Consider the following 21,732-nt stretch of genomic DNA (forward strand, 5'->3'; position numbering starts at 1 on the left):
AAATACCTTCCCCGACTGTCAGAGATCATTGTTCCAGAGTTCCTGATCTCTGACAGCCGGGGAAGGTATTTGCGACGGACGCATACAAACCCCCGCTGCCAACTCCACCTCCTTCCGGCTGCCGCGGAATGAGACGTCAACCCGCTGCCCCGGCAATACACCAGGAAATTGGAAGCACCGGTAAGTGTGTGTGTGTGTGTGTGTGTGTGTGTGTGTGTGTGTGTGTGTGTGTGTGTGTGTGTGTGTGTGTGTGTGTGTGTGTGTGTGTGTGTGTGTGTGTGTGTGGCATTTCTGGAATGCCTTACACCCCTATATGCCACTCTGGCACTTAGGGGGTTAAAAGGCATATTATGGGGCAGAGTGGCATATAGGGAGGTATAAGGCATTTCAGGAGGCAGAGTGGCGTTAAGGGGGCATTTAATAGTGCACTCTGCCTCCTGAAATGCCTTATACCTCCCTATATGCCACTCTGCCCCATAATATGCCTTTTAACCCCCTAAATGCCAGAGTGGCATATAGGGGTATAAGGCATTTCTGGAGGCAGAGTGCTCTATATAATGCCTTTTAACTCCCTTAATGCCACTCTGCCTCCTGGAATGCCTTATACCTCCCTATATGCCACTCTGCCCCATAATATGCATTTTAACCCCCTAAATGCCAGAATGGGATATAGGGGTATAAGGCATTTCTGGAGGCAGAGTGGCACATAGGGGGTCAAAAGGCATACCATGGGGCACAGTGGCATATAGAGGGTTAAAAGGCATATCATGGGCCACAGTGCCATATTGGTGTGGCAAGCCTGGGGGCAGATGTGCGTAACTGGGGGACAGGTTGGAAAATACAATAGAAAATATAAAAGAAATAAAAACAAAAAAAAAATATTTTTCTCAATCATAGCTTTTATTAAAAAAAATAGTTTACATGAATTAACATTTACTGGTAAAACTTTTTTCCTTTAGGGTCGTCTTATATTCAGGCTTTTTCTTTTTTTCCTAAGTTAATATTCAGATTTTGGGGGGTCGTCTTATAATCAGGGTCGTCTTATAATCGAGCAAATACGGTATATTAAAGATGGAGACGAAACTTATTACAATGACATAGATAGGGGGAAGGCAGCTCACTCTTTTTCTTCCAATCTTCGACAATTTGCCACTGAAATTGCGCATGGGTTTGGCCCTTTGTTGTGTATTTTTCCCAGTACATTAATTAGGTTGGTTTTTAGTTTTTTTTTTGCATTTTTCTACAAAACAAACCAATTAAGTTGGAGATGCCGGGGATTGAACCCGGGGCCTCATACATGCAAAGCATGCGCTCTACCACTGAGCTACATCCCCTACTCTTGGTTTTTGTGGAGGGTCGGAAACCACTCTATGTATTTTTCCTCTCCAAGCAGCAGACACATGGCTCAGTATTTGCACTCAGCCCACCTCAACGCAGCATGGGGTCGCTATTGTAGTCTGTGGGGAGGATGGGAAACATGGCGGTTCCCTGACTTTTGGCTGAAACCTGCTGGAGATCAGATCCAGGTACACACTGGATCAAATCATAATTCACAAGATTATTATTACTATTTTTTTGTTCTTTCGTAGACAGATTTAAGAAGCTTGGCAATTTTTCCCCCTTCACTTATATTAAAGATGGAGACGAAACTTATTACAATGACATAGATAGGGGGAAGTCAGCTCACTCTTTTTCTTCCAATCTTTGACAATTTGCCACTGAAATTGCGCATGGGTTTGGCTCTTTGTTGTGTATGGAGACGAAACTCTTTGTTGTGTATTTTTCCCAGTACATTAACACGGCTGTTCCCTGACTTCTGGCTGAAACCTTCTGGAGATCAGATCCAGGTACACATACTGGCCATAGAGGTCTCTGTCCTGTAAGTCCTGACCCGACAGAGAGTAAAACACCCATAAACCCCCTTCCAAAATGCAGAAACACCAAATCTGTCCAAACTCCACAGTCTTTAGAGTCTCTTGTACTTGGGGAAAAGTGGCACTCTGTACAAAGGACCATAGTCTGTAGTAAGGAGGATGGCACTCAATTCTCACTCCCGGAGCCCGTTGCACCGAAGCTTCAGTGACAATTGGCTTTTTTCTGCATTAAAACTGTAACTCTTATTTTTTTTTACTTCATTTTATGACTAAAACTACGCTGGAGATACCGGGGATTGAACCCGGGGCCTCACACATGCGAAGCGTGCGCTCTACCACTGAGCTACATCCCCACGACAGGACAGCTGGTGGACTGATGACATCACACACAGGTTGTTTATTCATTCTTGCCTCATTTCGGTTATCTAAATAAGGCAAGAAGTCGAAATGTATAGCTATAGCAGAGAAGAACAAAAATATTGCTCTTCTGCCTAAAAATCACTTTTTATTTATTCGTTCTTTAGGAGAGCTTCCAGTGCAGGCCTGGCTTTCCTGAATTCCCTTCCTGCTTTTGCTCGCTCTGCTGCCACTGGATCAAATCATAATTCACAAGATTATTATTACTTTTTTTTTGTTCTTTCGAAGACAGATTTAAGAAGCTTGGCAATTTTTTCCCCTTCACTTATATTAAAGATGGAGACAAAACTTATTACAATGACATAGATAGGGGGAAGTCAGCTCACTCTTTTTCTTCCAATCTTCGGCAATTTGCCACTGAAATTGCGCATGGGTTTGGCCCTTTGTTGTGTATTTTTCCCAGTACATTAATTAGGTTGGTTTTTAGTTTTTTTTTTGCATTTTTCTACAAAACAAACCAATTAAGTTGGAGATGCCGGGGATTGAACCCGGGGCCTCATACATGCAAAGCATGCGCTCTACCACTGAGCTACATCCCCTACTCTTGGTTTTTGTGGAGGGTCGGAAACCACTCTATGTATTTTTCCTCTCCAAGCAGCAGACACATGGCTCAGTATTTGCACTCAGCCCACCTCAACGCAGCAGGGGGTCGCTATTGTAGTCTGTGGGGAGGATGGGAAACATGGCGGTTCCCTGACTTTTGGCTGAAACCTGCTGGAGATCAGATCCAGGTACACACTGGATCAAATCATAATTCACAAGATTATTATTACTATTTTTTTGTTCTTTCGTAGACAGATTTAAGAAGCTTGGCAATTTTTCCCCCTTCACTTATATTAAAGATGGAGACGAAACTTATTACAATGACATAGATAGGGGGAAGTCAGCTCACTCTTTTTCTTCCAATCTTTGACAATTTGCCACTGAAATTGCGCATGGGTTTGGCTCTTTGTTGTGTATGGAGACGAAACTCTTTGTTGTGTATTTTTCCCAGTACATTAACACGGCTGTTCCCTGACTTCTGGCTGAAACCTTCTGGAGATCAGATCCAGGTACACATACTGGCCATAGAGGTCTCTGTCCTGTAAGTCCTGACCCGACAGAGAGTAAAACACCCATAAACCCCCTTCCAAAATGCAGAAACACCAAATCTGTCCAAACTCCACAGTCTTTAGAGTCTCTTGTACTTGGGGAAAAGTGGCACTCTGTACAAAGGACCATAGTCTGTAGTAAGGAGGATGGCACTCAATTCTCACTCCCGGAGCCCGTTGCACCGAAGCTTCAGTGACAATTGGCTTTTTTCTGCATTAAAACTGTAACTCTTATTTTTTTTGGACTTCATTTTATGACTAAATCTACGCTGGAGATACCGGGGATTGAACCCGGGGCCTCACACATGCGAAGCGTGCGCTCTACCACTGAGCTACATCCCCACGACAGGACAGCTGGTGGACTGATGACATCACACACAGGTTGTTTATTCATTCTTGCCTCATTTCGGTTATCTAAATAAGGCAAGAAGTCGAAATGTATAGCTATAGCAGAGAAGAACAAAAATATTGCTCTTCTGCCTAAAAATCACTTTTTATTTATTCGTTCTTTAGGAGAGCTTCCAGTGCAGGCCTGGCTTTCCTGAATTCCCTTCCTGCTTTTGCTCGCTCTGCTGCCACTGGATCAAATCATAATTCACAAGATTATTATTACTATTTTTTTGTTCTTTCGTAGACAGATTTAAGAAGCTTGGCAATTTTTCCCCCTTCACTTATATTAAAGATGGAGACGAAACTTATTACAATGACATAGATAGGGGGAAGTCAGCTCACTCTTTTTCTTCCAATCTTTGACAATTTGCCACTGAAATTGCGCATGGGTTTGGCTCTTTGTTGTGTATGGAGACGAAACTCTTTGTTGTGTATTTTTCCCAGTACATTAACACGGCTGTTCCCTGACTTCTGGCTGAAACCTTCTGGAGATCAGATCCAGGTACACATACTGGCCATAGAGGTCTCTGTCCTGTAAGTCCTGACCCGACAGAGAGTAAAACACCCATAAACCCCCTTCCAAAATGCAGAAACACCAAATCTGTCCAAACTCCACAGTCTTTAGAGTCTCTTGTACTTGGGGAAAAGTGGCACTCTGTACAAAGGACCATAGTCTGTAGTAAGGAGGATGGCACTCAATTCTCACTCCCGGAGCCCGTTGCACCGAAGCTTCAGTGACAATTGGCTTTTTTCTGCATTAAAACTGTAACTCTTATTTTTTTTGGACTTCATTTTATGACTAAAACTACGCTGGAGATACCGGGGATTGAACCCGGGGCCTCACACATGCGAAGCGTGCGCTCTACCACTGAGCTACATCCTCACGACAGGACAGCTGGTGGACTGATGACATCACACACAGGTTGTTTATTCATTCTTGCCTCATTTCGGTTATCTAAATAAGGCAAGAAGTCGAAATGTATAGCTATAGCAGAGAAGAACAAAAATATTGCTCTTCTGCCTAAAAATCACTTTTTATTTATTCGTTCTTTAGGAGAGCTTCCAGTGCAGGCCTGGCTTTCCTGAATTCCATTCCTGCTTTTGCTCGCTCTGCTGCCACTGGATCAAATCATAATTCACAAGATTATTATTACTATTTTTTTGTTCTTTCGTAGACAGATTTAAGAAGCTTGGCAATTTTTTCCCCTTCACTTATATTAAAGATGGAGACGAAACTTATTACAATGACATAGATAGGGGGAAGTCAGCTCACTCTTTTTCTTCCAATCTTCGACAATTTGCCACTGAAATTGCGCATGGGTTTGGCCCTTTGTTGTGTATTTTTCCCAGTACATTAATTAGGTTGGTTTTTAGTTTTTTTTTTGCATTTTTCTACAAAACAAACCAATTAAGTTGGAGATGCCGGGGATTGAACCCGGGGCCTCATACATGCAAAACATGCGCTCTACCACTGAGCTACATCCCCTACTCTTGGTTTTTGTGGAGGGTCGGAAACCACTCTATGTATTTTTCCTCTCCAAGCAGCAGACACATGGCTCAGTATTTGCACTCAGCCCACCTCAACGCAGCATGGGGTCGCTATTGTAGTCTGTGGGGAGGATGGGAAACATGGCGGTTCCCTGACTTTTGGCTGAAACCTGCTGGAGATCAGATCCAGGTACACACTGGATCAAATCATAATTCACAAGATTATTATTACTATTTTTTTGTTCTTTCCTAGACAGATTTAAGAAGCTTGGCAATTTTTCCCCCTTCACTTATATTAAAGATGGAGACGAAACTTATTACAATGACATAGATAGGGGGAAGTCAGCTCACTCTTTTTCTTCCAATCTTTGACAATTTGCCACTGAAATTGCGCATGGGTTTGGCTCTTTGTTGTGTATGGAGACGAAACTCTTTGTTGTGTATTTTTCCCAGTACATTAACACGGCTGTTCCCTGACTTCTGGCTGAAACCTTCTGGAGATCAGATCCAGGTACACATACTGGCCATAGAGGTCTCTGTCCTGTAAGTCCTGACCCGACAGAGAGTAAAACACCCATAAACCCCCTTCCAAAATGCAGAAACACCAAATCTGTCCAAACTCCACAGTCTTTAGAGTCTCTTGTACTTGGGGAAAAGTGGCACTCTGTACAAAGGACCATAGTCTGTAGTAAGGAGGATGGCACTCAATTCTCACTCCCGGAGCCCGTTGCACCGAAGCTTCAGTGACAATTGGCTTTTTTCTGCATTAAAACTGTAACTCTTATTTTTTTTGGACTTCATTTTATGACTAAATCTACGCTGGAGATACCGGGGATTGAACCCGGGGCCTCACACATGCGAAGCGTGCGCTCTACCACTGAGCTACATCCCCACGACAGGACAGCTGGTGGACTGATGACATCACACACAGGTTGTTTATTCATTCTTGCCTCATTTCGGTTATCTAAATAAGGCAAGAAGTCGAAATGTATAGCTATAGCAGAGAAGAACAAAAATATTGCTCTTCTGCCTAAAAATCACTTTTTATTTATTCATTCTTTAGGAGAGCTTCCAGTGCAGGCCTGGCTTTCCTGAATTCCCTTCCTGCTTTTGCTCGCTCTGCTGCCACTGGATCAAATCATAATTCACAAGATTATTATTACAATTTTTTTGTTCTTTCGTAGACAGATTTAAGAAGCTTGGCAATTTTTTCCCCTTCACTTATATTAAAGATGGAGACGAAACTTATTACAATGACATAGATAGGGGGAAGTCAGCTCACTCTTTTTCTTCCAATCTTCGACAATTTGCCACTGAAATTGCGCATGGGTTTGGCCCTTTGTTGTGTATTTTTCCCAGTACATTAATTAGGTTGTTTTTTAGTTTTTTCTTTGCATTTTTCTACAAAACAAACCAAGTAAGTTGGAGATGCCAGGGATTGAACCCGGGGCCTCATACATGCAAAGCATGCGCTCTACCACTGAGCTACATCCCCTACTCTTGGTTTTTGTGGAGGGTCGGAAACCACTCTATGTATTTTTCCTCTCCAAGCAGCAGACACATGGCTCAGTATTTGCACTCAGCCCACCTCAGCGCAGCAGGGGGTCGCTATTGTAGTCTGTGGGGAGGATGGGAAACATGGCGGTTCCCTGACTTTTGGCTGAAACCTGCTGGAGATCAGATCCAGGTACACACTGGATCAAATCATAATTCACAAGATTATTATTACTATTTTTTTGTTCTTTCGTAGACAGATTTAAGAAGCTTGGCAATTTTTCCCCCTTCACTTATATTAAAGATGGAGACGAAACTTATTACAATGACATAGATAGGGGGAAGTCAGCTCACTCTTTTTCTTCCAATCTTTGACAATTTGCCACTGAAATTGCGCATGGGTTTGGCTCTTTGTTGTGTATGGAGACGAAACTCTTTGTTGTGTATTTTTCCCAGTACATTAACACGGCTGTTCCCTGACTTCTGGCTGAAACCTTCTGGAGATCAGATCCAGGTACACATACTGGCCATAGAGGTCTCTGTCCTGTAAGTCCTGACCCGACAGAGAGTAAAACACCCATAAACCCCCTTCCAAAATGCAGAAACACCAAATCTGTCCAAACTCCACAGTCTTTAGAGTCTCTTGTACTTGGGGAAAAGTGGCACTCTGTACAAAGGACCATAGTCTGTAGTAAGGAGGATGGCACTCAATTCTCACTCCCGGAGCCCGTTGCACCGAAGCTTCAGTGACAATTGGCTTTTTTCTGCATTAAAACTGTAACTCTTATTTTTTTTTACTTCATTTTATGACTAAAACTACGCTGGAGATACCGGGGATTGAACCCGGGGCCTCACACATGCGAAGCGTGCGCTCTACCACTGAGCTACATCCCCACGACAGGACAGCTGGTGGACTGATGACATCACACACAGGTTGTTTATTCATTCTTGCCTCATTTCGGTTATCTAAATAAGGCAAGAAGTCGAAATGTATAGCTATAGCAGAGAAGAACAAAAATATTGCTCTTCTGCCTAAAAATCACTTTTTATTTATTCGTTCTTTAGGAGAGCTTCCAGTGCAGGCCTGGCTTTCCTGAATTCCCTTCCTGCTTTTGCTCGCTCTGCTGCCACTGGATCAAATCATAATTCACAAGATTATTATTACTATTTTTTTGTTCTTTCGAAGACAGATTTAAGAAGCTTGGCAATTTTTTCCCCTTCACTTATATTAAAGATGGAGACAAAACTTATTACAATGACATAGATAGGGGGAAGTCAGCTCACTCTTTTTCTTCCAATCTTCGACAATTTGCCACTGAAATTGCGCATGGGTTTGGCCCTTTGTTGTGTATTTTTCCCAGTACATTAATTAGGTTGGTTTTTAGTTTTTTTTTTGCATTTTTCTACAAAACAAACCAATTAAGTTGGAGATGCCGGGGATTGAACCCGGGGCCTCATACATGCAAAGCATGCGCTGTACCACTGAGCTACATCCCCTACACTTGGTTTTTGTGGAGGGTCGGAAACCACTCTATGTATTTTTCCTCTCCAAGCAGCAGACACATGGCTCAGTATTTGCACTCAGCCCACCTCAACGCAGCAGGGGGTCGCTATTGTAGTCTGTGGGGAGGATGGGAAACATGATGGTTCCCTGACTTTTGGCTGAAACCTGCTGGAGATCAGATCCAGGTACACACTGGATCAAATCATAATTCACAAGATTATTATTACTATTTTTTTGTTCTTTCGTAGACAGATTTAAGAAGCTTGGCAATTTTTCCCCCTTCACTTATATTAAAGATGGAGACGAAACTTATTACAATGACATAGATAGGGGGAAGTCAGCTCACTCTTTTTCTTCCAATCTTTGACAATTTGCCACTGAAATTGCGCATGGGTTTGGCTCTTTGTTGTGTATGGAGACGAAACTCTTTGTTGTGTATTTTTCCCAGTACATTAACACGGCTGTTCCCTGACTTCTGGCTGAAACCTTCTGGAGATCAGATCCAGGTACACATACTGGCCATAGAGGTCTCTGTCCTGTAAGTCCTGACCCGACAGAGAGTAAAACACCCATAAACCCCCTTCCAAAATGCAGAAACACCAAATCTGTCCAAACTCCACAGTCTTTAGAGTCTCTTGTACTTGGGGAAAAGTGGCACTCTGTACAAAGGACCATAGTCTGTAGTAAGGAGGATGGCACTCAATTCTCACTCCCGGAGCCCGTTGCACCGAAGCTTCAGTGACAATTGGCTTTTTTCTGCATTAAAACTGTAACTCTTATTTTTTTTGGACTTCATTTTATGACTAAATCTACGCTGGAGATACCGGGGATTGAACCCGGGGCCTCACACATGCGAAGCGTGCGCTCTACCACTGAGCTACATCCCCACGACAGGACAGCTGGTGGACTGATGACATCACACACAGGTTGTTTATTCATTCTTGCCTCATTTCGGTTATCTAAATAAGGCAAGAAGTCGAAATGTATAGCTATAGCAGAGAAGAACAAAAATATTGCTCTTCTGCCTAAAAATCACTTTTTATTTATTCGTTCTTTAGGAGAGCTTCCAGTGCAGGCCTGGCTTTCCTGAATTCCCTTCCTGCTTTTGCTCGCTCTGCTGCCACTGGATCAAATCATAATTCACAAGATTATTATTACTATTTTTTTGTTCTTTCGTAGCCAGATTTAAGAAGCTTGGCAATTTTTTCCCCTTCACTTATATTAAAGATGGAGACAAAACTTATTACAATGACATAGATAGGGGGAAGTCAGCTCACTCTTTTTCTTCCAATCTTTGACAATTTGCCACTGAAATTGCGCATGGGTTTGGCCCATTTGTTGTGTATTTTTCCCAGTATATTAATTAGGTTGTTTTTTAGTTTTTTTTTTGCATTTTTCTACCAAAAAAAACCAATTAAGTTGGAGATGCCGGGGATTGAACCCGGGGCCTCATACATGCAAAGCATGCGCTCTACCACTGAGCTACATCCCCTACTCTTGGTTTTTGTGGAGGGTCGGAAACCACTCTATGTATTTTTCCTCTCCAAGCAGCAGACACATGGCTCAGTATTTGCACTCAGCCCACCTCAACGCAGCAGGGGGTCGCTATTGTAGTCTGTGGGGAGGATGGGAAACATGGCGGTTCCCTGACTTTTGGCTGAAACCTGCTGGAGATCAGATCCAGGTACACACTGGATCAAATCATAATTCACAAGATTATTATTACTATTTTTTTGTTCTTTCGTAGACAGATTTAAGAAGCTTGGCAATTTTTCCCCCTTCACTTATATTAAAGATGGAGACGAAACTTATTACAATGACATAGATAGGGGGAAGTCAGCTCACTCTTTTTCTTCCAATCTTTGACAATTTGCCACTGAAATTGCGCATGGGTTTGGCTCTTTGTTATGTATGGAGACGAAACTCTTTGTTGTGTATTTTTCCCAGTACATTAACACGGCTGTTCCCTGACTTCTGGCTGAAACCTTCTGGAGATCAGATCCAGGTACACATACTGGCCATAGAGGTCTCTGTCCTGTAAGTCCTGACCCGACAGAGAGTAAAACACCCATAAACCCCCTTCCAAAATGCAGAAACACCAAATCTGTCCAAACTCCACAGTCTTTAGAGTCTCTTGTACTTGGGGAAAAGTGGCACTCTGTACAAAGGACCATAGTCTGTAGTAAGGAGGATGGCACTCAATTCTCACTCCCGGAGCCCGTTGCACCGAAGCTTCAGTGACAATTGGCTTTTTTCTGCATTAAAACTGTAACTCTTATTTTTTTTTACTTCATTTTATGACTAAAACTACGCTGGAGATACCGGGGATTGAACCCGGGGCCTCACACATGCGAAGCGTGCGCTCTACCACTGAGCTACATCCCCACGACAGGACAGCTGGTGGACTGATGACATCACACACAGGTTGTTTATTCATTCTTGCCTCATTTCGGTTATCTAAATAAGGCAAGAAGTCGAAATGTATAGCTATAGCAGAGAAGAACAAAAATATTGCTCTTCTGCCTAAAAATCACTTTTTATTTATTCGTTCTTTAGGAGAGCTTCCAGTGCAGGCCTGGCTTTCCTGAATTCCCTTCCTGCTTTTGCTCGCTCTGCTGCCACTGGATCAAATCATAATTCACAAGATTATTATTACTATTTTTTTGTTCTTTCGAAGACAGATTTAAGAAGCTTGGCAATTTTTTCCCCTTCACTTATATTAAAGATGGAGACAAAACTTATTACAATGACATAGATAGGGGGAAGTCAGCTCACTCTTTTTCTTCCAATCTTCGACAATTTGCCACTGAAATTGCGCATGGGTTTGGCCCTTTGTTGTGTATTTTTCCCAGTACATTAATTAGGTTGGTTTTTAGTTTTTTTTTTGCATTTTTCTACAAAACAAACCAATTAAGTTGGAGATGCCGGGGATTGAACCCGGGGCCTCATACATGCAAAGCATGCGCTCTACCACTGAGCTACATCCCCTACACTTGGTTTTTGTGGAGGGTCGGAAACCACTCTATGTATTTTTCCTCTCCAAGCAGCAGACACATGGCTCAGTATTTGCACTCAGCCCACCTCAACGCAGCAGGGGGTCGCTATTGTAGTCTGTGGGGAGGATGGGAAACATGGCGGTTCCCTGACTTTTGGCTGAAACCTGCTGGAGATCAGATCCAGGTACACACTGGATCAAATCATAATTCACAAGATTATTATTACTATTTTTTTGTTCTTTCGTAGACAGATTTAAGAAGCTTGGCAATTTTTCCCCCTTCACTTATATTAAAGATGGAGACGAAACTTATTACAATGACATAGATAGGGGGAAGTCAGCTCACTCTTTTTCTTCCAATCTTTGACAATTTGCCACTGAAATTGCGCATGGGTTTGGCTCTTTGTTGTGTATGGAGACGAAACTCTTTGTTGTGTATTTTTCCCAGTACATTAACACGGCTGTTCCCTGACTTCTGGCTGAAACCTTCTGGAGATCAGATCCAGGTACACATACTGGCCATAGAGGTCTCTGTCCTGTAAGTCCTGACCCGACAGAGAGTAAAACACCCATAAACCCCCTTCCAAAATGCAGAAACACCAAATCTGTCCAAACTCCACAGTCTTTAGAGTCTCTTGTACTTGGGGAAAAGTGGCACTCTGTACAAAGGACCATAGTCTGTAGTAAGGAGGATGGCACTCAATTCTCACTCCCGGAGCCCGTTGCACCGAAGCTTCAGTGACAATTGGCTTTTTTCTGCATTAAAACTGTAACTCTTATTTTTTTTTTACTTCATTTTATGACTTAAACTACGCTGGAGATACCGGGGATTGAACCCGGGGCCTCACACATGCGAAGCGTGCGCTCTACCACTGAGCTACATCCCCACGACAGGACAGCTGGTGGACTGATGACATCACACACAGGTTGTTTATTCATTCTTGCCTCATTTCGGTTATCTAAATAAGGCAAGAAGTCGAAATGTATAGCTATAGCAGAGAAGAACAAAAATATTGCTCTTCTGCCTAAAAATCACTTTTTATTTATTCGTTCTTTAGGAGAGCTTCCAGTGCAGGCCTGGCTTTCCTGAATTCCCTTCCTGCTTTTGCTCGCTCTGCTGCCACTGGATCAAATCATAATTCACAAGATTATTATTACTATTTTTTTGTTCTTTCGTAGACAGATTTAAGAAGCTTGGCAATTTTTTCCCCTTCACTTATATTAAAGATGGAGACGAAACTTATTACAATGACATAGATAGGGGGAAGTCAGCTCACTCTTTTTCTTCCAATCTTTGACAATTTGCCACTGAAATTGCGCATGGGTTTGGCTCTTTGTTGTGTATGGAGACGAAACTCTTTGTTGTGTATTTTTCCCAGTACATTAACACGGCTGTTCCCTGACTTCTGGCTGAAACCTTCTGGAGATCAGATCCAGGTACACATACTGGCCATAGAGGTCTCTGTCCTGTAAGTCCTGACCCGACAGAGAGTAAAACACCCATAAACCCCCTTCCAAAGTGCAGAAACACCAAATCTGTCCAAACTCCACAGTCTTTAGAGTCTCTTGTACTTGGGGAAAAGTGGCACTCTGTACAAAGGACCATAGTCTGTAGTAAGGAGGATGGCACTCAATTCTCACTCCCGGAGCCCGTTGCACCGAAGCTTCAGTGACAATTGGCTTTTTTCTGCATTAAAACTGTAACTCTTATTTTTTTTTACTTCATTTTATGACTAAAACTACGCTGGAGATACCGGGGATTGAACCCGGGGCCTCACATATGCGAAGCATGCACTCTACCACTGAGGTACATCCCCACGACAGGACAGCTGGTGGACTGATGACATCACACACAGGTTGTTTATTCATTCTTGCCTCATTTCGGTTATCTAAATAAGGCAAGAAGTCGAAATGTATAGCTATAGCAGAGAAGAACAAAAATATTGCTCTTCTGCCTAAAAATCACTTTTTATTTATTCGTTCTTTAGGAGAGCTTCCAGTGCAGGCCTGGCTTTCCTGAATTCCCTTCCTGCTTTTGCTCGCTCTGCTGCCACTGGATCAAATCATAATTCACAAGATTATTATTACAATTTTTTTGTTCTTTCGTAGACAGATTTAAGAAGCTTGGCAATTTTTTCCCCTTCACTTATATTAAAGATGGAGACGAAACTTATTACAATGACATAGATAGGGGGAAGTCAGCTCACTCTTTTTCTTCCAATCTTCGACAATTTGCCACTGAAATTGCGCATGGGTTTGGCCCTTTGTTGTGTATTTTTCCCAGTACATTAATTAGGTTGTTTTTTAGTTTTTTTTTTTGCATTTTTCTACAAAACAAACCAATTAAGTTGGAGATGCCGGGGATTGAACCCGGGGTCTCATACATGCAAAGTATGCGCTGTACCACTGAGCTACATCCCCTACTCTTGGCTTTTGTGGAGGGTCGGAAACCACTCTATGTATTTTTCCTCTCCAAGCAGCAGACACATGGCTCAGTATTTGCACTCAGCCCACCTCAACGCAGCAGGGGGTCACTATTGTAGTCTGTGGGGAGGATGGGAAACATGGCGGTTCCCTGACTTTTGGCTGAAACCTGCTGGAGATCAGATCCAGGTACACACTGGATCAAATCATAATTCACAAGATTATTATTACAATTTTTTTGTTCTTTCGTAGACAGATTTAAGAAGCTTGGCAATTTTTTCCCCTTCACTTATATTAAAGATGGAGACGAAACTTATTACAATGACATAGATAGGGGGAAGTCAGCTCACTCTTTTTCTTCCAATCTTCGACAATTTGCCACTGAAATTGCGCATGGGTTTGGCCCTTTGTTGTGTATTTTTCCCAGTACATTAATTAGGTTGTTTTTTAGTTTTTTTTTTTTTGCATTTTTCTACAAAACAAACCAATTAAGTTGGAGATGCCGGGGATTGAACCCGGGGCCTCATACATGCAAAGCATGCGCTCTACCACTGAGCTACATCCCCTACTCTTGGCTTTTGTGGAGGGTCGGAAACCACTCTATGTATTTTTCCTCTCCAAGCAGCAGACACATGGCTCAGTATTTGCACTCAGCCCACCTCAACACAGCAGGGGGTCACTATTGTAGTCTGTGGGGAGGATGGGAAACATGGCGGTTCCCTGACTTTTGGCTGAAACCTGCTGGAGATCAGATCCAGGTACACACTGGATCAAATCATAATTCACAAGATTATTATTACTATTTTTTTGTTCTTTCGTAGACAGATTTAAGAAGCTTGGCAATTTTTCCCCCTTCACTTATATTAAAGATGGAGACGAAACTTATTACAATGACATAGATAGGGGGAAGTCAGCTCACTCTTTTTCTTCCAATCTTTGACAATTTGCCACTGAAATTGCGCATGGGTTTGGCTCTTTGTTGTGTATGGAGACGAAACTCTTTGTTGTGTATTTTTCCCAGTACATTAACACGGCTGTTCCCTGACTTCTGGCTGAAACCTTCTGGAGATCAGATCCAGGTACACATACTGGCCATAGAGGTCTCTGTCCTGTAAGTCCTGACCCGACAGAGAGTAAAACACCCATAAACCCCCTTCCAAAATGCAGAAACACCAAATCTGTCCAAACTCCACAGTCTTTAGAGTCTCTTGTACTTGGGGAAAAGTGGCACTCTGTACAAAGGACCATAGTCTGTAGTAAGGAGGATGGCACTCAATTCTCACTCCCGGAGCCCGTTGCACCGAAGCTTCAGTGACAATTGGCTTTTTTCTGCATTAAAACTGTAACTCTTATTTTTTTTTGACTTCATTTTATGACTAAAACCAAGCTGGAGATACCGGGGATTGAACCCGGGGCCTCACACATGCGAAGCGTGCGCTCTACCACTGAGCTACATGCCCACGACAGGACAGCTGGTGGACTGATGACATCACACACAGGTTGTTTATTCATTCTTGCCTCATTTCGGTTATCTAAATAAGGCAAGAAGTCGAAATGTATAGCTATAGCAGAGAAGAACAAAAATATTGCCTCACACATGCGAAGCGTGCGCACTACCACTGAGCTACATCCCCACGACAGGACAGCTGGTGGACTGATGACATCACACACAGGTTGTTTATTCATTCTTGCCTCATTTCGGTTATCTAAATAAGGCAAGAAGTCGAAATGTATAGCTATAGCAGAGAAGAACAAAAATATTGCTCTTCTGCCTAAAAATCAATTTTTTTTTATTCGTTCTTTAGGAGAGCTTCCAGTGCAGGCCTGGCTTTCCTGAATTCCCTTCCTACTTTTGCTCGCTCTGCTGCCACTGGATCAAATCATAATTCACAAGATTATTATTACTATTTTTTTGTTCTTTCGTAGACAGATTTAAGAAGCTTGGCAATTTTTTCCCCTTCACTTATATTAAAGATGGAGACGAAACTTATTACAATGACATAGATAGGGGGAAGTCAGCTCACTCTTTTTCTTCCAATCTTCGACAATTTGCCACTGAAATTGCGCATGGGTTTGGCCCTTTGTTGTGTATTTTTCCCAGTACATTAATTAGGTTGTTTTTTAGTTTTTTTTTTGCATTTTTCTACAAAACAAACCAATTAAGTTGGAGATGCCGGGGTTTGAACCCGGGGCCTCATACATGCAAAACATGCGCTCTACCACTGAGCTACATCCCCTACTCTTGTTTTTTGTGGAGGGTCGGAAACCACTCTATGTATTTTTCCTCTCCAAGCAGCAGACACATGGCTCAGTATTTACACTCAGCCCACCTCAACGCAGCAGGGGGGCGCTATTGTAGTCTGTGGGGAGGATGGGAAACATGGCGGTTCCCTGACTTTTGGCTGAAACCTGCTGGAGATCAGATCCAGGTACACACTGGATCAAATCATAATTCACAAGATTATTATTACTATTTTTTTGTTCTTTCGTAGACAGATTTAAGAAGCTTGGCAATTTTTCCCCCTTCACTTATATTAAAGATGGAGACGAAACTTATTACAATGACATAGATAGGGGGAAGTCAGCTCACTCTTTTTCTTCCAATCTTTGACAATTTGCCACTGAAATTGCGCATGGGTTTGGCTCTTTGTTGTGTATGGAGACGAAACTCTTTGTTGTGTATTTTTCCCAGTACATTAACACGGCTGTTCCCTGACTTCTGGCTGAAACCTTCTGGAGATCAGATCCAGGTACACATACTGGCCATAGAGGTCTCTGTCCTGTAAGTCCTGACCCGACAGAGAGTAAAACACCCATAAACCCCCTTCCAAAATGCAGAAACACCAAATCTGTCCAAACTCCACAGTCTTTAGAGTCTCTTGTACTTGGGGAAAAGTGGCACTCTGTACAAAGGACCATAGTCTGTAGTAAGGAGGATGGCACTCAATTCTCACTCCCGGAGCCCGTTGCACCGAAGCTTCAGTGACAATTGACTTTTTTCTGCATTAAAACTGTAACTCTTATTTTTTTTTACTTCATTTTATGACTAAAACTACGCTGGAGATACCGGGGATTGAACCCGGGGCCTCACACATGCGAAGCGTGCGCTCTACCACTGAGCTACATCCCCACGACAGGACAGCTCGTGGACTGATGACATCACACACAGGTTGTTTATTCATTCTTGCCTCATTTCGGTTATCTAAATAAGGCAAGAAGTCGAAATGTATAGCTATAGCAGAGAAGAACAAAAATATTGCTCTTCTGCCTAAAAATCACTTTTTATTTATTCGTTCTTTAGGAGAGCTTCCAGTGCAGGCCTGGCTTTCCTGAATTCCCTTCCTGCTTTTGCTCGCTCTGCTGCCACTGGATCAAATCATAATTCACAAGATTATTATTACTATTTTTTTGTTCTTTGGAAGACAGATTTAAGAAGCTTGGCAATTTTTTCCCCTTCACTTATATTAAAGATGGAGACGAAACTTATTACAATGACATAGATAGGGGGAAGTCAGCTCACTCTTTTTCTTCCAATCTTCGACAATTTGCCACTGAAATTGCGCATGGATTTGGCCCTTTGTTGTGTATTTTTCCCAGTACATTAATTAGGTTGTTTTTTAGGGTTTTTTTTGCATTTTTCTACAAAACAAACCAATTAAGTTGGAGATGCCGGGGATTGAACCCGGGGCCTCATACATGCAAAGCATGCGCTCTACCACCGAGCTACATCCCCTACTCTTAGTTTTTGGGGAGGGTCGGAAACCACTCTATGTATTTTTCCTCTCCAAGCAGCAGACACATGGCTCAGTATTTGCACTCAGCCCACCTCAGCGCAGCAGGGGGTCGCTATTGTAGTCTGTGGGGAGGATGGGAAACATGGCGGTTCCCTGACTTTTGGCTGAAACCTGCTGGAGATCAGATCCAGGTACACACTGGATCAAATCATAATTCACAAGATTATTATTACTATTTGTTTGTTCTTTCGTAGACAGATTTAAGAAGCTTGGCAATTTTTCCCCCTTCACTTATATTAAAGATGGAGACGAAACTTATTACAATGACATAGATAGGGGGAAGTCAGCTCACTCTTTTTCTTCCAATCTTTGACAATTTGCCACTGAAATTGCGCATGGGTTTGGCTCTTTGTTGTGTATGGAGACGAAACTCTTTGTTGTGTATTTTTCCCAGTACATTAACACGGCTGTTCCCTGACTTCTGGCTGAAACCTTCTGGAGATCAGATCCAGGTACACATACTGGCCATAGAGGTCTCTGTCCTGTAAGTCCTGACCCGACAGAGAGTAAAACACCCATAAACCCCCTTCCAAAATGCAGAAACACCAAATCTGTCCAAACTCCACAGTCTTTAGAGTCTCTTGTACTTGGGGAAAAGTGGCACTCTGTACAAAGGACCATAGTCTGTAGTAAGGAGGATGGCACTCAATTCTCACTCTCGGAGCCCGTTGCACCGAAGCTTCAGTGACAATTGGCTTTTTTCTGCATTAAAACTGTAACTCTTATTTGTTTTTACTTCATTTTATGACTAAAACTACACTGGAGATACCGGGGATTGAACCCGGGGCCTCACACATGCGAAGCATGCGCTCTACCACTGAGCTACATCCCCACGACAGGACAGCTGGTGGACTGATGACATCACACACAGGTTGTTTATTCATTCTTGCCTCATTTCGGTTATCTAAATAAGGCAAGAAGTCGAAATGTATAGCTATAGCAGAGAAGAACAAAAATATTGCTCTTCTGCCTAAAAATCACTTTTTATTTATTCGTTCTTTAGGAGAGCTTCCAGTGCAGGCCTGGCTTTCCTGAATTCCCTTCCTGCTTTTGCTCGCTCAGCTGCCACTGGATCAAATCATAATTCACAAGATTATTATTACTATTTTTTTGTTCTTTCGTAGACAGATTTAAGAAGCTTGGCAATTTTTTCCCCTTCACTTATATTAAAGATGGAGACGAAACTTATTACAATGACATAGATAGGGGGAAGTCAGCTCACTCTTTTTCTTCCAATCTTCGACAATTTGCCACTGAAATTGCGCATGGGTTTGGCCCTTTGTTGTGTATTTTTCCCAGTACATTAATTAGGTTGGTTTTTAGGTTTTTTTTTGCATTTTTCTACAAAACAAACCAATTAAGTTGGAGCTGCCGGGGATTGAACCCGGGGCCTCATACATGCAAAGCATGCGCTCTACCACTGAGCTACATCCCCTACTCTTGGTGTTTGTGGAGGGTCGGAAACCACTCTATGTATTTTTCCTCTCCAAGCAGCAGACACATGGCTCAGTATTTGCACTCAGCCCACCTCAGCGCAGCAGGGGGTCGCTATTGTAGTCTGTGGGGAGGATGGGAAACATGGCGGTTCCCTGACTTTTGGCTGAAACCTGCTGGAGATCAGATCCAGGTACACACTGGATCAAATCATAATTCACAAGATTATTATTACTATTTTTTTGTTCTTTCGTAGACAGATTTAAGAAGCTTGGCAATTTTTCCCCCTTCACTTATATTAAAGATGGAGACGAAACTTATTACAATGACATAGATAGGGGGAAGTCAGCTCACTCTTTTTCTTCCAATCTTTGACAATTTGCCACTGAAATTGCGCATGGGTTTGGCTCTTTGTTGTGTATGGAGACGAAACTCTTTGTTGTGTATTTTTCCCAGTACATTAACACGGCTGTTCCCTGACTTCTGGCTGAAACCTTCTGGAGATCAGATCCAGGTACACATACTGGCCATAGAGGTCTCTGTCCTGTAAGTCCTGACCCGACAGAGAGTAAAACACCCATAAACCCCCTTCCAAAATGCAGAAACACCAAATCTGTCCAAACTCCACAGTCTTTAGAGTCTCTTGTACTTGGGGAAAAGTGGCACTCTGTACAAAGGACCATAGTCTGTAGTAAGGAGGATGGCACTCAATTCTCACTCTCGGAGCCCGTTGCACCGAAGCTTCAGTGACAATTGGCTTTTTTCTGCATTAAAACTGTAACTCTTATTTGTTTTTACTTCATTTTATGACTAAAACTACGCTGGAGATACCGGGGATTGAACCCGGGGCCTCACACATGCGAAGCGTGCGCTCTACCACTGAGCTACATCCCCACGACAGGACAGCTGGTGGACTGATGACATCACACACAGGTTGTTTATTCATTCTTGCCTCATTTCGGTTATCTAAATAAGGCAAGAAGTCGAAATGTATAGCTATAGCAGAGAAGAACAAAAATATTGCTCTTCTGCCTAAAAATCACTTTTTATTTATTCGTTCTTTAGGAGAGCTTCCAGTGCAGGCCTGGCTTTCCTGAATTCCCTTCCTGCTTTTGCTCGCTCAGCTGCCACTGGATCAAATCATAATTCACAAGATTATTATTACTATTTTTTTGTTCTTTCGTAGACAGATTTAAGAAGCTTGGCAATTTTTTCCCCTTCACTTATATTAAAGATGGAGACGAAACTTATTACAATGACATAGATAGGGGGAAGTCAGCTCACTCTTTTTCTTCCAATCTTCGACAATTTGCCACTGAAATTGCGCATGGGTTTGGCCCTTTGTTGTGTATTTTTCCCAGTACATTAATTAGGTTTTTTAGTTTTTTTTTTGCATTTTTCTACAAAACAAACCAATTAAGTTGGAGATGCCAGGGATTGAACCCGGGGCCTCATACATGCAAAGCATGCGCTCTACCACTGAGCTACATTCCCTACTCTTGGTTTTTGTGGAGGGTCGGAAACCACTCTATGTATTTTTCCTCTCCAAGCAGCAGACACATGGCTCAGTATTTGCACTCAGCCCACCTCAACGCAGCAGGGGGTCACTATTGTAGTCTGTGGGGAGGATGGGAAACATGGCGGTTCCCTGACTTTTGGCTGAAACCTGCTGGAGATCAGATCCAGGTACACACTGGATCAAATCATAATTCACAAGATTATTATTACTATTTTTTTGTTCTTTCGTAGACAGATTTAAGAAGCTTGGCAATTTTTCCCCCTTCACTTATATTAAAGATGGAGACGAAACTTATTACAATGACATAGATAGGGGGAAGTCAGCTCACTCTTTTTCTTCCAATCTTTGACAATTTGCCACTGAAATTGCGCATGGGTTTGGCTCTTTGTTGTGTATGGAGACGAAACTCTTTGTTGTGTATTTTTCCCAGTACATTAACACGGCTGTTCCCTGACTTCTGGCTGAAACCTTCTGGAGATCAGATCCAGGTACACATACTGGCCATAGAGGTCTCTGTCCTGTAAGTCCTGACCCGACAGAGAGTAAAACACCCATAAACCCCCTTCCAAAGTGCAGAAACACCAAATCTGTCCAAACTCCACAGTCTTTAGAGTCTCTTGTACTTGGGGAAAAGTGGCACTCTGTACAAAGGACCATAGTCTGTAGTAAGGAGGATGGCACTCAATTCTCACTCCCGGAGCCCGTTGCACCGAAGCTTCAGTGACAATTGGCTTTTTTCTGCATTAAAACTGTAACTCTTATTTTTTTTTTACTTCATTTTATGACTAAAACTACGCTGGAGATACCGGGGATAGAACCCGGGGCCTCACATATGCGAAGCATGCACTCTACCACTGAGGTACATCCCCACGACAGGACAGCTGGTGGACTGATGACATCACACACAGGTTGTTTATTCATTCTTGCCTCATTTCGGTTATCTAAATAAGGCAAGAAGTCGAAATGTATAGCTATAGCAGAGAAGAACAAAAATATTGCTCTTCTGCCTAAAAATCACTTTTTATTTATTCGTTCTTTAGGAGAGCTTCCAGTGCAGGCCTGGCTTTCCTGAATTCCCTTCCTGCTTTTGCTCGCTCTGCTGCCACTGGATCAAATCATAATTCACAAGATTATTATTACAATTTTTTTGTTCTTTCGTAGACAGATTTAAGAAGCTTGGCAATTTTTTCCCCTTCACTTATATTAAAGATGGAGACGAAACTTATTACAATGACATAGACAGGGGGAAGTCAGCTCACTCTTTTTCTTCCAATCTTCGACAATTTGCCACTGAAATTGCGCATGGGT

General features: G+C 42.5%; 25 non-coding genes across 25 annotated transcripts; all 25 read right to left on the bottom strand.

Moving 5' to 3' along the window:
• Positions 1-1,262: 1,262 nt before the first annotated feature.
• Positions 1,263-1,334, bottom strand: TRNAA-UGC (transfer RNA alanine (anticodon UGC)). The gene has a single exon. It is a non-coding gene; the product is annotated as a tRNA-Ala (tRNA).
• An 821-nt stretch (positions 1,335-2,155) lies between these two features.
• On the bottom strand, positions 2,156-2,227 carry TRNAA-CGC (transfer RNA alanine (anticodon CGC)). Its single transcript has one exon. It is a non-coding gene; the product is annotated as a tRNA-Ala (tRNA).
• A 531-nt stretch (positions 2,228-2,758) lies between these two features.
• Positions 2,759-2,830, bottom strand: TRNAA-UGC (transfer RNA alanine (anticodon UGC)). Its single transcript has one exon. It is a non-coding gene; the product is annotated as a tRNA-Ala (tRNA).
• Positions 2,831-3,652: 822 nt separating this feature from the next.
• TRNAA-CGC (transfer RNA alanine (anticodon CGC)) lies at positions 3,653-3,724 on the bottom strand. The gene has a single exon. It is a non-coding gene; the product is annotated as a tRNA-Ala (tRNA).
• Positions 3,725-4,583: 859 nt separating this feature from the next.
• Positions 4,584-4,655, bottom strand: TRNAA-CGC (transfer RNA alanine (anticodon CGC)). The gene has a single exon. It is a non-coding gene; the product is annotated as a tRNA-Ala (tRNA).
• Positions 4,656-5,186: 531 nt separating this feature from the next.
• On the bottom strand, positions 5,187-5,258 carry TRNAA-UGC (transfer RNA alanine (anticodon UGC)). The gene has a single exon. It is a non-coding gene; the product is annotated as a tRNA-Ala (tRNA).
• Positions 5,259-6,080: 822 nt separating this feature from the next.
• Positions 6,081-6,152, bottom strand: TRNAA-CGC (transfer RNA alanine (anticodon CGC)). Its single transcript has one exon. It is a non-coding gene; the product is annotated as a tRNA-Ala (tRNA).
• Positions 6,153-6,683: 531 nt separating this feature from the next.
• On the bottom strand, positions 6,684-6,755 carry TRNAA-UGC (transfer RNA alanine (anticodon UGC)). Its single transcript has one exon. It is a non-coding gene; the product is annotated as a tRNA-Ala (tRNA).
• Positions 6,756-7,576: 821 nt separating this feature from the next.
• Positions 7,577-7,648, bottom strand: TRNAA-CGC (transfer RNA alanine (anticodon CGC)). The gene has a single exon. It is a non-coding gene; the product is annotated as a tRNA-Ala (tRNA).
• A 531-nt stretch (positions 7,649-8,179) lies between these two features.
• TRNAA-UGC (transfer RNA alanine (anticodon UGC)) lies at positions 8,180-8,251 on the bottom strand. Its single transcript has one exon. It is a non-coding gene; the product is annotated as a tRNA-Ala (tRNA).
• Positions 8,252-9,073: 822 nt separating this feature from the next.
• TRNAA-CGC (transfer RNA alanine (anticodon CGC)) lies at positions 9,074-9,145 on the bottom strand. The gene has a single exon. It is a non-coding gene; the product is annotated as a tRNA-Ala (tRNA).
• A 533-nt stretch (positions 9,146-9,678) lies between these two features.
• On the bottom strand, positions 9,679-9,750 carry TRNAA-UGC (transfer RNA alanine (anticodon UGC)). The gene has a single exon. It is a non-coding gene; the product is annotated as a tRNA-Ala (tRNA).
• An 821-nt stretch (positions 9,751-10,571) lies between these two features.
• On the bottom strand, positions 10,572-10,643 carry TRNAA-CGC (transfer RNA alanine (anticodon CGC)). Its single transcript has one exon. It is a non-coding gene; the product is annotated as a tRNA-Ala (tRNA).
• Positions 10,644-11,174: 531 nt separating this feature from the next.
• TRNAA-UGC (transfer RNA alanine (anticodon UGC)) lies at positions 11,175-11,246 on the bottom strand. Its single transcript has one exon. It is a non-coding gene; the product is annotated as a tRNA-Ala (tRNA).
• Positions 11,247-12,068: 822 nt separating this feature from the next.
• Positions 12,069-12,140, bottom strand: TRNAA-CGC (transfer RNA alanine (anticodon CGC)). Its single transcript has one exon. It is a non-coding gene; the product is annotated as a tRNA-Ala (tRNA).
• A 1,462-nt stretch (positions 12,141-13,602) lies between these two features.
• On the bottom strand, positions 13,603-13,674 carry TRNAA-UGC (transfer RNA alanine (anticodon UGC)). The gene has a single exon. It is a non-coding gene; the product is annotated as a tRNA-Ala (tRNA).
• A 497-nt stretch (positions 13,675-14,171) lies between these two features.
• Positions 14,172-14,243, bottom strand: TRNAA-UGC (transfer RNA alanine (anticodon UGC)). Its single transcript has one exon. It is a non-coding gene; the product is annotated as a tRNA-Ala (tRNA).
• An 822-nt stretch (positions 14,244-15,065) lies between these two features.
• Positions 15,066-15,137, bottom strand: TRNAA-CGC (transfer RNA alanine (anticodon CGC)). The gene has a single exon. It is a non-coding gene; the product is annotated as a tRNA-Ala (tRNA).
• A 705-nt stretch (positions 15,138-15,842) lies between these two features.
• Positions 15,843-15,914, bottom strand: TRNAA-UGC (transfer RNA alanine (anticodon UGC)). Its single transcript has one exon. It is a non-coding gene; the product is annotated as a tRNA-Ala (tRNA).
• An 821-nt stretch (positions 15,915-16,735) lies between these two features.
• Positions 16,736-16,807, bottom strand: TRNAA-CGC (transfer RNA alanine (anticodon CGC)). The gene has a single exon. It is a non-coding gene; the product is annotated as a tRNA-Ala (tRNA).
• Positions 16,808-17,338: 531 nt separating this feature from the next.
• TRNAA-UGC (transfer RNA alanine (anticodon UGC)) lies at positions 17,339-17,410 on the bottom strand. Its single transcript has one exon. It is a non-coding gene; the product is annotated as a tRNA-Ala (tRNA).
• An 821-nt stretch (positions 17,411-18,231) lies between these two features.
• On the bottom strand, positions 18,232-18,303 carry TRNAA-CGC (transfer RNA alanine (anticodon CGC)). The gene has a single exon. It is a non-coding gene; the product is annotated as a tRNA-Ala (tRNA).
• A 531-nt stretch (positions 18,304-18,834) lies between these two features.
• Positions 18,835-18,906, bottom strand: TRNAA-UGC (transfer RNA alanine (anticodon UGC)). The gene has a single exon. It is a non-coding gene; the product is annotated as a tRNA-Ala (tRNA).
• An 821-nt stretch (positions 18,907-19,727) lies between these two features.
• TRNAA-CGC (transfer RNA alanine (anticodon CGC)) lies at positions 19,728-19,799 on the bottom strand. The gene has a single exon. It is a non-coding gene; the product is annotated as a tRNA-Ala (tRNA).
• A 528-nt stretch (positions 19,800-20,327) lies between these two features.
• Positions 20,328-20,399, bottom strand: TRNAA-UGC (transfer RNA alanine (anticodon UGC)). Its single transcript has one exon. It is a non-coding gene; the product is annotated as a tRNA-Ala (tRNA).
• Positions 20,400-21,732: the final 1,333 nt, after the last annotated feature.

Source organism: Spea bombifrons, chromosome 3 (genome assembly GCF_027358695.1).
Source record: "Spea bombifrons isolate aSpeBom1 chromosome 3, aSpeBom1.2.pri, whole genome shotgun sequence".
NCBI classification, from domain to species: domain Eukaryota; kingdom Metazoa; phylum Chordata; class Amphibia; order Anura; family Pelobatidae; genus Spea; species Spea bombifrons.